This window comes from Moschus berezovskii, chromosome 5 (genome assembly GCF_049115385.1).
Source record: "Moschus berezovskii isolate FMDL1 chromosome 5, NW_MosBer_1.0, whole genome shotgun sequence".
Taxonomy (NCBI): Eukaryota; Metazoa; Chordata; class Mammalia; order Artiodactyla; family Moschidae; genus Moschus; species Moschus berezovskii.
This window is the reverse complement of record NC_142464.1, coordinates 3661590-3675312: the sequence shown is the minus strand read 5'-3', so window position 1 is coordinate 3675312 and position 13723 is coordinate 3661590.

Genomic DNA, 13723 nt, shown 5'->3' with positions numbered 1-13723 from the left:
GTGGGAATGTGGATTTCTCTGGTGAATCTGCTACGGAAATATTCCTCATCTTGCCTTGAGGGCAGAATCCTCGTTTTTCTCCAGTTGAGCTGGGAAGCTTGGGTTCCCCCTCGAGTTGCTCCATGGACCTCAGGAACTCGCTTGTGTTGCTTCAGGGATGTCTTGTCCCCTTTTGGGTTGGAAGGGGAATTTCGGGGTTACTCTTGAGCCGTTAAATGGGAATAGGCCCTCACCTCGTGTTGCGTCTGTTAATTGTGTACTCCTCTCCAGTGGGGACGGCTATGTTAGGGAACTTTTTGAGTTCCATAAATTGTGTCAAGTACCCTTTCGAATTTCAAGCGGGAATTTGGGATTTCTCTTGATATTCTGCAGCAGAAAATTTCCTCATCTCACATTGATGGGGGTACGTTGTCGTTTTTCTTGAGTTGCGGCGGAAAGCTAGGGGTTCCCTGCGAGTTGCGATGGGGAACTCAGGAACTCGTTCACGTTGTCCCAGGGAACTTAGTGCTCATTTGCTGTTGAAAGGGGAACATCAGTATTCCTCTCGAGGCGCGTGGGAGGAAAAGGGCCGCATCTAGTGTTGTGTACGTAAATTGTGTGCTCCGGTTCAATGTGGACGGCTATGTCCGGGAAGTTTTTGGGTTTCATAAAGGGTATCAAGTACCCGTTCGAATTTCAAGCGGGAATGTGGGATTTCTCTTGAGACTCTGCAGTGGAAATATTCCTCATCTCTCCTTGAGGGCAGATTTTTATGGTTATTCTCTAGTTGTGGCAAGAAGCTTGGACTCCCTCTCGATTTGCGACAGGGACCTCTGGAACTCGATGGTGTTGCTTCAGGGAAGTCAGGTCTCCTTTCGTGTTGAAGGGGAACCTGGGGATTCCCCTCGAGGTGCGGCAGAGAAATAGGGCCGCATCTAGCGTTGTGTACCTAAACTGTGTGCTCCTCTTCAGTGGGGACAGCTCTGTCGGGAAGGTTTTATTCGCATAAAGGGCGTCAAGTACTTGTTCGAATTTCAAGCAGGAATGTAGGATTTCTCTTGAGACCCTGCAGCGGGAAAAATTTCTCATCTCGCATTGAGGGGAAAATCTCATGGTTTTTCTCTAGTTGCAGCGGTAAGCTTGGGGTTCTTCTCCACTTGTGACAGGGACCATATGAAATCGCTCGTGTTGCCCCAGGGAAGTCAGGTCTCCTTTCGTGTTGAAAGGGGAACCTCGGGATTTCTCTCGAGGTGCAGCAGAGGAATAGGTCCGCATCTAGCGTTGAGTCTGTCAACTCTGTGTTCTTTTGCAGTGGCGACAGGGATCTCGGGGCTGCTATGAAGGTTCTACTGGGGAGTCAGGCTTCATCTCGATTTGAAGCATGGAATTCTGCTTTCCTTTCTAGTTGTAAAAGGGGAATCATTCTTCCTGTCTTGATCAGGAGGTTCATTAGGGCTTTTTCTCTTGGCTGAGCATGGGTGTCAGCTTTCTTATCATGTTGTGAGGGGATAGTCGGTGTTCCATTGGAGCTTTGCTAGATCATTAGGACTTACCTCGATTGGAGGTGGAACTCAGAGTCCTCAGCAGCTTCCGCGGGAGGGCACTTGAGTTTCAATAGGAGACAGAGGCCTCCTCTTGTGGTGGGAGAAGAAGAAAGGATACATCTAGAGTTGAAGCGGGGTTTGAATGCTCATATCGTGAGGACGGGGGGAATACAGAGCTCTTCTAGAGCTGTGCACGGAAACTGGGCTTTTCTCTCAATTGAAGATGGATATTCTGGGAGCCCCTTCAATTGTAAAAAGGGATTCAAGTCTCCTGTGGTATCTTGAGAGAGAACTCGGGATTGCTCTCCAGGCACTGTAGGAAAAAATGGCCTCAAGTGACGTTGCCTGGGGCTTCTCGTGGTATATGGCGATTGCAAAGGGAAGTATGGCTTTCATTTCGAGTTATGCCAGGGAACTAAGGGAGACACTCATATTGCCTCAGGGAAGAAAAGTTGTGAGGGGAAGTTCGTGATTGATCTCGAGTCAATGCAGAAGAATCGGGCTTCAATTCACATTGAAAGTGGGTAATCCCAAAGTGTTTCTCGAATTTGGGCAGGAATCTTTCGGATCCCTCGAGTTGCAAAAGAGGCCTCACGGATCCTCTCAAGTTTTCACTGGGAAATCCAGAAACCTTTTGTAGTGTGGAGAGCCTTTGGGATGCCTTTCGAGACAGTGCAGGGGAATAGGATCTGATCTGGAGTTGAGGCGCTAACCTCAGTGTGCCTCTCCAGTTCTTACATGGATCACAGTGTTCCTACGAAGTTTCAAAAGGGGAGTCATGCCAAGTCTCTTGTTGAGGCATGGAACTCCACTAACTTTTCGAGTTGTAAAAGGGGTGGTCGGCTTCCTGTTGAGTTGATTTCCGGTCCTGGGGCTTTTTCTCTATGATGCACCTGGGAAATCAGGCCTCCCTGAGTGGTGTTACTTGATCCTGGGAGTTCCCTTTGAATTGGGATGGTGGAATCAGTCCTTATATTGAGCGGATGGTTAAATTGGTGACTTTTTGAATTGTGGCACGACTCCCCGGGGTCCTCTCGAGTTTTAAGAGAACATAGGCCTCCTCTTCAGATTTGACAGAAACATCGGGATTAATTTCCATACGAAGCAGGGCAATCGATCCTCACCTTGAGATGACGAGTGGAAAACGGGTCTCTTCTTGAGCTGTGGCAGGAACCTCGCTGCTCCTCTTGAGTTTAGCCGGGTATCTCGGGGAAACTCTTCAGTTGCCTATAGTGTGCCGAGTATCCTTTCGAGTTTGAAGAGGGAATGTGGGACTTCTCTTAAGACGCTGCAGCAGAAAAGGGCGTCCTGTCGCGTGGAGTGGAGAATTTCATGGTTTATCTGGAGTTGCGGCTTGAAGCTTGGAGGTATTCTCGCATTATGACGGGAACCACTTGGACTTGCTATTTTTGCCTCAGGGAAGTCAGGTCTCCTTTCCTGTTGAAAGTGGAACTTTGCGATTCCTTTGGAGTCACTGCAGGGCATGAGGGCCACATTTAGACTTCAGTGGGTAAACTCAGTATTCCTTTCAAGTGACCACATGGATCTTGGTGTTGCTCTGATGGTTGCACCTGGGAATCAAGCCTAGTCTTTGTTGAGGAGGGAGCTCTACTTTACCCCCGAGTTGTAAAAGGACTATCAGGTCTGCTTTCTGTTTTAGCGGGAAATTTGTGCTTTTTCAACAGTCTCAGCAGGGAATTCATGCCTCCGATCATGTTGTGAGTTGATACTCCGTGTTCCACTGGAGCTGCTGCAAACACAACATGACTCATCTCTAGTTGAGTGTGAACTCGGAGTCCTTTGAACATGCTGCAGTATCTACAGTGTTGCCCTCAAGTGTAAATAGATGTGACAGGACTCCTCCTGTGGTACGAGGTGAAATTGGGATTCCTCTTCAGTTGAACTTGGAATGCTCATTATCTTCAGCTGAGGTGTGATCACTGGCCTTTTCTTAAATTGTGGTGGGGAAAATCAGTTTTCTTCTCTCATTGGGACCGGCAGATCTGGGAGACCCTTAAGTGGCATCAAGGAACTCAAGCCTAATCGAATTTGGAGAAGGAACTTTGGACTTTTGTCTACGTGCTGTAGGAAAAAAAAAAGGGGGGCATCATCTTGCTTTGAAAGAGGAATTTCGAGGTTATTCTCGAGTTGCGGGGGGAAATGTGGTGATCCTCTCGAGTGACGATGAATATATCAGGGAGCCTCCTGTGTTGTTTCTGGGAAGTCAGAACGCCTTTCCATTTGCAAGGGGTACCTCGGGATTCCTTTGGAGTCACTGCAGAGAAGTAGGTCTGCATCTAGATTTGAGTCCGTTTAACTCAGAATTCCTCTCCAGTAGCGAAAGGGTTGCTCTCAAAACTGTCTTGGGGAGTCAGGCCTCGTCTCGTGTTCAGACGTGGTACTCCACTTTCTTCTCGAGTTGTAAAAGGAGTGTTAGGCCACAATTGAATTAAATTTTACCTGGAGATTTTGTTGAAAATCCTCAGGAGACAGGTCTCCACTCGTCTTGTGAGTTGATATTTGAGGATACATTTGAATCTGTGCAGTGGAATTAGACAATATCTCGAGTGGGTGGGGACATTGGTACCTTTTCCAATTGTGTTTTGAAACCCGGAATTCTCCCGAGTTTCAAGGTGTTACCGGTCACCTCGTACTGTGCGACGGGAACATCCGGATTCCATACCAGACAAAGCAGGGGAATCGACTTTCATCTGGAAAAGAGGACTGGAAAACGGGACACTTTGTCAGTTGTGGCAGGAAATTCGGTGTTCCTCTCGGTTCAGTTCAGTTCAGTCGCTCAGTCCTCTCCCACTCTTTGCGACCCCATGATTCACAGCACGCCAGTCCTCTCTGTCCATCACCCTTTCCCACAGTTCATTCAATCTCATGTCCATCCAGTCGTTGATGCCATCCAGCCATCTCATTCTCCGTCGTCTACGTCTCCTCCCACCCCCAATCCCTCCCAGCACCAGACTCTTTTCCAATGAGTCAACTCGTCACATGAGGTGGCCAAAGTATTGGAGTTTCGGCTTTAGCATCAGTCCTTCCAATGAACACCCAGGATTGATTTCCTTTAGAATGGACTGGATGGATCTCCCTGCAGTCCAAGGGAGTCTCAAGAGTCTTCTCCAGCACCACAGTTCAAAAGCATCAATTCTTCGGCGATCAGCTTTCTTCACAGTCCAACTCTCACATCCATACATGACCACGGGAAAAATCATAACCTTGACTAGATGGAACTTGTTTGCCAAAATAATGTCTCTGCTTTTTAATATGCTACCTAGGTTGGTTATAAATTTCCTTCCAAGGAGTAAGCGTCTTTTAATTTCCTGGCTGCAATCAGCATCTGCAGTTTTTTTGGAGCCCCCCAAAAATGAAAGTCTGACGGTTTCCAAGGATTCCTCATCTATTTCCCATGAAGTGATGGGACAAGATGCCATGATCTTTGTTTTCTGAATGTTGAGCTTCAAGCCAAATTTTCACTCTCCTCTTTCACTTTCATCAAGGGGCCTTTGAATTCCTCTTTACTTTCTGCCATAAGGGTGGCGTCATCTGCATATCTGAGGTTATTGATATTTCTCCCAGCAATCTTGATTCCAGCTTGTGCTTCTTCCAGTCCAGTGTTCCTCATGAGGCCCTCTGCATATAAATTAAATAAGCAGGGTGACAATATACAACATTGACGTACTCCTTTTCCTATTTCGAACCAGTCTGTTGTTCCATGTCCAGTTCTAACTGTTGCTTCCTGACCTGCATACAGGTTTCTCAAGAGGCAGGTCAGGTGTTCTGGTATTCCCATCACTTTCAGAATGTTCCACAGTTTATTGTGATCCACACAGTCAAAGGCTTTGGCATAGTCAATGAAGCAGAAATAGATGTTTTTCTGGAACTCTCTTGCTTTTTCCATGACCCAGCAGATGTTGGCAATTTGATTTCTGGTGCCTCTGCCTTTTCTAAAACCTTCTTGAACATCTGGGAGTTCACGGTTCACATATTGCTGAAGCCTGGCTTGGAGAATTTTGAGCATGACTTAAGTAGCGTGTGAGATGAGTGCGATTGTGTGGTAGTTTGGGCATTCTTTGGCATTGCCTTTCTTTGGGATTGGAATGAAGACTGATCTTTTCCAGTCCTGTGGCCACTGCTGAGTTTTCCAAATTTGCTGGCATATTGAGTGAAGCACTTTCACAGCATCATCTTTCAGGATTTGAAATAGCTCAATTGGAATTCCATCACCTCCACTAGCTTTGTTCATAGTGATGCTCTCTAAGGCCCACTTGACTTCACATTTCAAGATGTCTGGTTCCAGGTGAGTGATTATGCCATCATGATTATCTTTGTCCTGAAGAACATTTTTGTACAGTTCCTCTGTGTATTCTTTCCACCTCTTCTTAATATCTTCTGCTTCTGTTAGGTCCATACCATTTATGTCCTTTATCGAGCCCATCTTTGCATGAAATATTCCCTTGATATCTCTAATTTTCTGCAATGGTTATGTCAGTGTCACTTTTGAGTCGCCTAAAGAATGTTAAGTAACCTGTCGAGTTTTAAGCGGGAATGTGGGATTTCTCCTGAGAGTCGGCAACGGAAAAATTGAACATCTCGCCTTGAGGGCAGAATCTTGTGATTTTTCTCGAGTTGTGGTGGGAAGCTTTGGGTTCCTCTTGAGCTGCGACGGGGAATTCAGGAACTCGCTCGTGTCGTTCCAGGGAAGTCAGGTCTCATTTTGTGTTGGAAGGGGAACCTCGGGATTTCTCTCGAGGTGTGGCAGAGGAATAGGGCCGCATCTAGCGTTGTGTACATAAACTGTGTGCTCCTCTTCAGTAGGGACGACTATGTCTGGGAAGTTTTGGGTTGTATAAAGGGTGTCAAGTACCCATTCAAATTTCAAGCGGGAATTTGGGATTTCTCTTGAGACTCTGCAGTGGAAAGATTCCTCATCACGCATTGCGTGGAGAATCAGGTTGTTTTTCTCGAGTTGCGGCGGGAAGCTTGGTATTCTTCTCAAATTGTGACGGGGACCTTTGAACTCGCTCTTGTTGCCCCAGGGAAGTCAGGATTCCTCTCGTGTTGAAAGAGGAACCTCGGGATTTCCCTCGAGGCACAGTAGAGCAATAGGGCCCCATCTTGCGTTGAGTCGGTCAACTGTGTTTTCCTCTACCAGTGGCGACAGGGATCTCGGGGTTGCTATGAAGGTTCTGCTGGGGAGTCAGGTTTCGTCTCGATTTGAGGCATGGAATTCTGCTTTCCTTTCGAGTTGTAAAATGGGAACAAGTACTCTTGTCGTGATCAAGCTGTTCATTAGGGCTTTTTTTATAGGCTCAGCATGGGTGTCAGGATTCCCATCACATTGTGAGGGGATCATCGGTTTTCCATTGGAGCTTTGCTAGATCATCAGGACCTACTTTGATTGGAGGTGGAACACAGAGTCCTTTATCCTTGCATCAGGACCCTCGGGAGTGCCCTCGAGTTTCAATAGCAGACAGAGGCCTTATCTTGTGGTGGTAGAGGAAGAAAGGATTCCTCTAAATTTAAAACAGGGTTTTAACGATCATATCGTGAGGAGGTGGGGAATACAGAGCTCTTCTTGAACAGTGGATGGAAACTCAGGGTTTCACTCGACTGAAGATGGGTATTCTGTGAGCCACTTGAATTGTAAATAGGGATTCAAGCCTCCTATGTTATCTTGATAGTCAACTCGGGATTGCTCTCAAGGTGCTGCAGGAAAAAAAGGGCCTCATGTGAAGTTGCCTGGGGCTTCTCGTGGTTTTTGGCGAGTTGCGAAGGGAAGTTTGGATTTCCTTTCGAGTTACGCCAGGAACTCAGGGAGACACTCGTGTTGCCTCAAGGTAGTCAATTTGCAAGGGGAAGGTCGTGATTGTTCTCGAGTCAATGCAGAAGAATCGGGCTTCAATTCACATTGAAAGGGGTAATGCCAGAGTGTTTCTAGGTTGGGGGCAGGAAACTGTCGGATCCCTTGAGTTGCAAAAGAGGCCTCACGGAGCATCTCAAGTTGTCTCTGAGAAGTCCGGAATCCTTTTGAGCTGTGAGAAGCCTTTGGGATGTCTTTCGATTCAGTGCAGGGGAATAGGGTCTGATCTGGAGTTGAGGCGCTAATCTCAGGGTGTCTCTCCAGTTCTGACATGGGTCTCAGTCTTCCTATGAAGTTTCAACAGGGGAGTCATGCCACGTCTCTTGTTGAGGCTTGAAACTCCGCTTTCTTTTCGAGTTGTCCAAGGGGTGGGAGACCTCCTGTTGAGTTCAATTTCTGTCCTGGGGCTTTTCCTCCATGATGCACCTGCGAAGTCAGGCCTCCCTTATTGGTGTTACTTGATGCCGGGAGTTCCCTTTGAATCAGCACAGTGGAATCAGTCCTTATTCGAGCGGATGGGATAATCCGTGTCTTTTTGAATTGCGACATGACTCCCCAGGGTCCTCTCGAGTTTCAAGGGGACATAGGCCTCCTCTTCACATTCAACAGGAACATCGGGATTAATTTCCATACGAAAAAGGGGAATCGATCCTCACCTCGACATGACGAGTGGAAAACTGGTCTCTTCTTGAGTTGTGGCAGGAACCTCGCTGCTCCTCTCGAGGTTGGTTAGGTATCTCGGGGAACTCTTTGAGTTGCATATAGGGTGCTGAGTATTCTTTCGAGTTTGAAGAGGGAATGTGGGATTTCTCTTAAGATGTTAAACAATTAGACTATCCCTGCTGCTAGAGCTGCTGCATCCATTCAAATGTGGAAATGCAGGCTAAAAAAAACCCCGCATCTTTCCGAGAAGTTCTCCAAATGGGTTTAGGAACAACACGTTTGCAAACCAGAGTTGATGACATGTATGTCCATGGAAACTTGACACCTCTCAACAAATGCACGACAAATGATTCCTAGACATACATTCCATGCAAAACGGATCACAAATCCAGAAGGAAATGGAGCAGACATTAGACATGAGCTCTGAGTCTTCACACACAATACAGAATGACACTACACAAAGAGTAACCAGGGAACAGTAAACTTTGTCAAATCCAAGATTTGGACTCTGGGAAAGACCTTCTGAAAAATGCAAACGAGACATCCCACGGTGGGAGACAACTGTTTGCATACACAGAACTTAGGTAGGATTTGGCTCTTAATACACAAAACACATGATCGCAAATGAGCCTGAAGGAGGGGCCTGAAGGGACACCAGGTGGAGGAAGGGACACGGAGAGTACACCGAATGATGGCCAGCACTGAGGGCCTGAGAAATACGATCTAGCTGCACTTCCCGAGACGCATGTTACCCTGGACTAGGCCTGTTCTACCTGGAGGCTCAGAGAGATGGACACTGAGGAAGGGGAAGAGAAATCCTTGGCATTTCTATCACTCACAGCAAACAGAAGGAGAAGGCAAGTATCAACCCCACTGACGGTGACATTCCCTGAAAGGCAATAGCTAGGAGTCCATCTAACCCAGAGAACTGCAAGAGATGGATGAAAGAAGGTGAAGCCCACAAATTCAATGGAAAATAAGCTGTGCTCACGGATCAGAAGAATTCCTCCTGGTAAGATGATGTCAGTTCCCCATCCCCCCGATCCCCACAGTGGGATATTACAGAGGTTCCACGCTATTCCTCTCAAAATACCAACTGCTGCTCTCAGGGCTTTATAACCAAAGAATTCCAAAATGTCTATGGAAACACAAAGGAGACAAAAGGGCCAATGCAATCTGCCACAAAGCCCTGAAATGGACAGAGCAGGCTGCCTGATAGCCAATTTGATTATCACACCAGGATACCAGGACAGCATGGTACTGGGAAGAAACGAAACACGCAGAACCAGATCCATGGAATGGAATTGAGGGTCCAGAACTAAACCCAAACTTCTATGGTCAATTCATTGACGCCAAAGGAGGGGAGGCGATAAGAATGGGAACAAGAGCCTCTGCAACGAAAGGACGTGGGAAATGGAGATGGTTCCATCTAAACAATCACATTGGCTTTTGGTCTCAGAACACGTCAGATTCAGTGAAACACATCAACACAAAGCCTGAAGTGATGAAACTCCTGGAAATAAGCAGGGGCCATAGGGTCCTCCTTGTAAGGGATTTCTCAACATGTGTGTGTGTGTGGGGGGGGAAGCAAAATTGGGTCTCTTCAATTCAAGGAAACAGGAAACCAAGGGACACCCACCAGCTTCCATCCACTTGAACAGCTTTGCAACAGAAAAGCTAAGCATTCACAAATCAAAATGGTAACAAAGTGAACACACAAGCATATTTGCAAGCAGAATATCGGAGAAGGGGTTATTATGTAAGAGAATGAGAACTCACACCACTAAGTCTCCCAGAACAAACCCCAGACCTAACCCTTCCCCTAACACCAACTCCACCCCCAAACCTTTACCTCACTCAAAATGAAACCCTAAAGCCTCAGCCTAGGCCAAAAATATACATGCGTACATGTCTTCACAGGCATGCGAGCATCCACAGGAGAGACACAGAGTGGAAGAGACAGACTGAATTTGGAAAGGTCGAGAAGAGAGGAAACGAGGGAGAGAGACTGAACAATGCAGAGAGGAAATGAGTCGATTTCACAGAATTTGAATGAATCTCTCTTGAATTTGGGAAAAATAACTGTGCCTATTCGCTTGCAAGTGGTACAATGACCCATGATGATGGGACTCAAAGACAAGGATGCGGGGAGCCACTGTTGGGAGGCCTCCCCTCCCCTCGAGGCTGAGTGGGACACTTGAGTAGGACGAGGAAGGTTGATATCAGAGGGGACGATATCTGAATATGACTTTCTGGTCCTCCCAATCCGGGGGTCAAGAAATAGGCAGGAAGGGAACTACCTTTTCCCAGGTGACATAGCCCATCCAGGCCTGATTCTGCCCTTTTCTGTGTTAGGTCAGCCCTGTGTTGAATCCATCCTTTGGGAAGTCTCATTGTCCAAGCTCCATGTGAGAGCGGCCCAATGTTTGAACAGGCACTGGAGCTGTTCGTAGGTTGACAGACCTAGGCAGGAAATGGGAGAGTGAGCCCCACTCTGCAGATGGAGAGACAGGAAACCCTGCAGGGCTCATGGCTTGCCCAGGGCCACATCCCTTCTGAGAAGAAGAAGCCTGGGCTGAAAGCAGCTGTGTCTTCAGAGCTCAGGCCCTGGCTGCACCCAGGTCTCCCCAAGGCTGTGGGGTGGGCTGTGTGGGAGTCACTGTGCCTGCACGTGGCCTAAGGAAGTCGGGGAACAGCCAGAAACACAGAGGTTCCCTTGGGGAGCTTTGTGGAAGGGACCTCAGCCACGAACCAGGAAATGATGTCATTTCCTGGCAACAGAACCCAACAGAACCCGCAACCCGTGTATCCAGGCCTGGCCAGCGGAGAGGAGCCCCTGGCCAGATCGCTTGCTATCAAGATGTTTTGCTGTTTGCCCCTGCCCAGAGGCCGGGGCCTCAAGCGAGCTCACAGGTCGAGTGTGTGGGAATGCAGTCTCAGGGGTCCCCCGAGAGGCCTCTGGCCCTTTGCCCGAAGGGACAGAAAGGTAACAGGGGAGGCCCAGGCTGGGTCCGGCCACCTCTCCCATCCCACCCAGGGAAGCCTGAGGCCTTTCCCTGTGTGTGGATGGGGGTTTCTTGGGGTGTGTCTGCCTCAAGCACGCCCAGCCGCATGTGGGTCAGGAGCCCGTGGGATGCTTGTGTCCACACCCCAGGGGAGAGCAGGCTGGGTGGCATGGGCAGAGTCCGGGCAGAGCTGGCTGCCCATGCTAAACTCACGCCCTCATGGGGGTCTCCGACTTCCCGGGTGGGTATCTGAGACACACGTCTCTCTGGTCTTTCTGGGAGTAGAAAGGCAGGCGGGCAAAAGCAGCAGCCATCCTGGCGAGGCTCAGCTCAGAAATATTGAAGCAGGGCTGGCTGATGGTTACTGTAATTGCAGATCGTCAGAGGGGCACACCACATCCACCTCCCAGAGGCAGGGCTCAGAGCACCAGCCCCCTGCCTGGGAGGCCCAGTGCAGGCTCCAGGTGAGCCTGTTCATGGAGGACTCAGCCCACCTGGAGATTAGGAGGAGGCGGGCAAGACTTGCTGCCCAGACGCCACCCAGCACACACCCCGGGGCCCAGTCTCAGGCTGCCATGAAGCTCAGCACAGCCGGCTGTGACCCAGAGCTCCGAGATGCCCTGCCTCGGATGCAGCAGGAAGACCTGGAACTCAGTACGGCAGAGCATGGAGGTGAGTTGGCTGGGGCTAATGCCTGTGAGCGTGGGGACGCGGTGCTGAGCCACAAAGGGAGGAGTCCCACAGAGCTGGGGCTGGGCCTGGATCAATGGCTGGTCTCACACCACCCATCTTGGAGACTTCAGAGAACACTCCGATGCTGTGACTTCTTCGCGAATCTGTAGGAAGCTTTCGTGCCCACTTAGGTACATGGCAAGCCTGGCCTGTGGCAAATTTTTCTTCTCCCACAGCTCTAGCTCTGGACATCAAACTCAGTCAGCCTCCACGTCCAAGACCTGTCCCTAAGGAAGTGGGAGCTCAAGGAGCAGGACCCAGGGATCCACTGAGGGGAGATCGAGCCCTGAGACGTCCCCTCCCAATGTCATTGGGCCAGTCAGGTACTGGCCAGCACCCTCAGCACATCCGAAATCTGTGCCTGCACGACCGCCAACCCCAGGCACCGATGTCCCATCCCACCTTCCAGAAACTCCACCTCCATGTGCACTTGCACCTGCTCGGGCTTTGGTGGCAGAAACCGAGTCAGGGCCTGAGTTCCTCCTTTCGCAGCGGCAGACTGACCTGCCTCCTACCAAGGGCTGAGATGCCCACCATGACTGTCCCAACCTTGCAGGGAGAACAGGACCCTGCTCTGGACAGAAGCCCAGAGCCCTTTGGCAACCACATCATCCAGGGGAGCGGTTGGCTCTGCAGGCTCCATCCCTGTGTGTTCCCCATGGACGCCGTCCACTCCCTCCCCACCCAGGGGAGATTTACATTCCTTACCATGAGCTGATTTCCATCAGGGTCCTAGGCATTTTTCTCCTCGTCCGAAATGCAGTACTTGGATGCAATCTTAAAAGAGACAGAATGATTTCTGTTCGTTTCCAAGGCAAACCATTCAATATTACAGTAATCCAGGCCTATGCCCCAACCAGTAACGCTGAAGAAGCCGAAGTTGAACGGTTCTATGAAGACCTACAAGACCTTTTAGAACTAACACCCAAAAAAGATGTCCTTTTCATTATAGGGGACTGGAATGCAAAAGTAGGAAGTCAAGAAACACCTGGAGTAACAGGCAAATTTGGCCTTGGAGAATGGAATGAAGCAGGGCAAAGGCTAATAGAGTTTTGTCAAGAGAACGCACTGGTCATAGCAGACACCCTCTTCCAACAACACAAGAGAAGACTCTACACGTGGACATCACCAGATGGTCCACACCGAAATCAGATTGATTATATTCTTTGCAGCCAAAGTTGGAGAAGCTCTATACAGGTAGCAAAAAGAAGACCAGGAGCTGACTGTGGCTCAGATCATTCTTATTGACAAATTCAGACTTAAATTGAATAAAGTAGGGAAAATCACTAGACCATTCAGGTATGACTTAAATCAAATCCCTTATGATTATACAGTGGAAGTGAGAAATAGATTTAAGGGACTAGATCTGATAGATAGACTGTCTGATGAACTCTAGACGGAGGTTCGTGACATTGTACAGGAGACAGAGACCAAGAGCATCCCCTTGGAAAAGAAATCCAAAGAAGCCAAATGGCTGTCTGAAGAGGCCTTACAAATAGCTGTGAAAAGAAGAGAAGCAAAAAGCAAAGGAGAAAAGGAAAGATATAAGCATCTGAATGCAGAGTTCCAAAGAATAGCAAGGAGAGAAAAGAAAACCTTCCTCAGTGAGCAATGCAAAGAAATAGAGGAAAACAACAGAATAGGAAAAACAAGAGATCTGTTCAAGAACATTAGAGATTCCAAGGGAACATTTCATGCAAAGATGGGCTCGATATAGGACAGAAAGTGTAGGGACCTAACAGAAGCAGAAGATATTAAGAAGTGGTGGCAAGAATACACAGAAGAACTGTACAAAAAAGATCTTCACGAGCAAGATAGTCACGAAAATGTGATCACTGACCTAGAGCCAGACATCTTGGAATGTGAAGTCAAGTGGGGCTTAGAAAGAATCACTACGAACAAAGCTAGTGGTAGTGATGGAATTCCAGTTG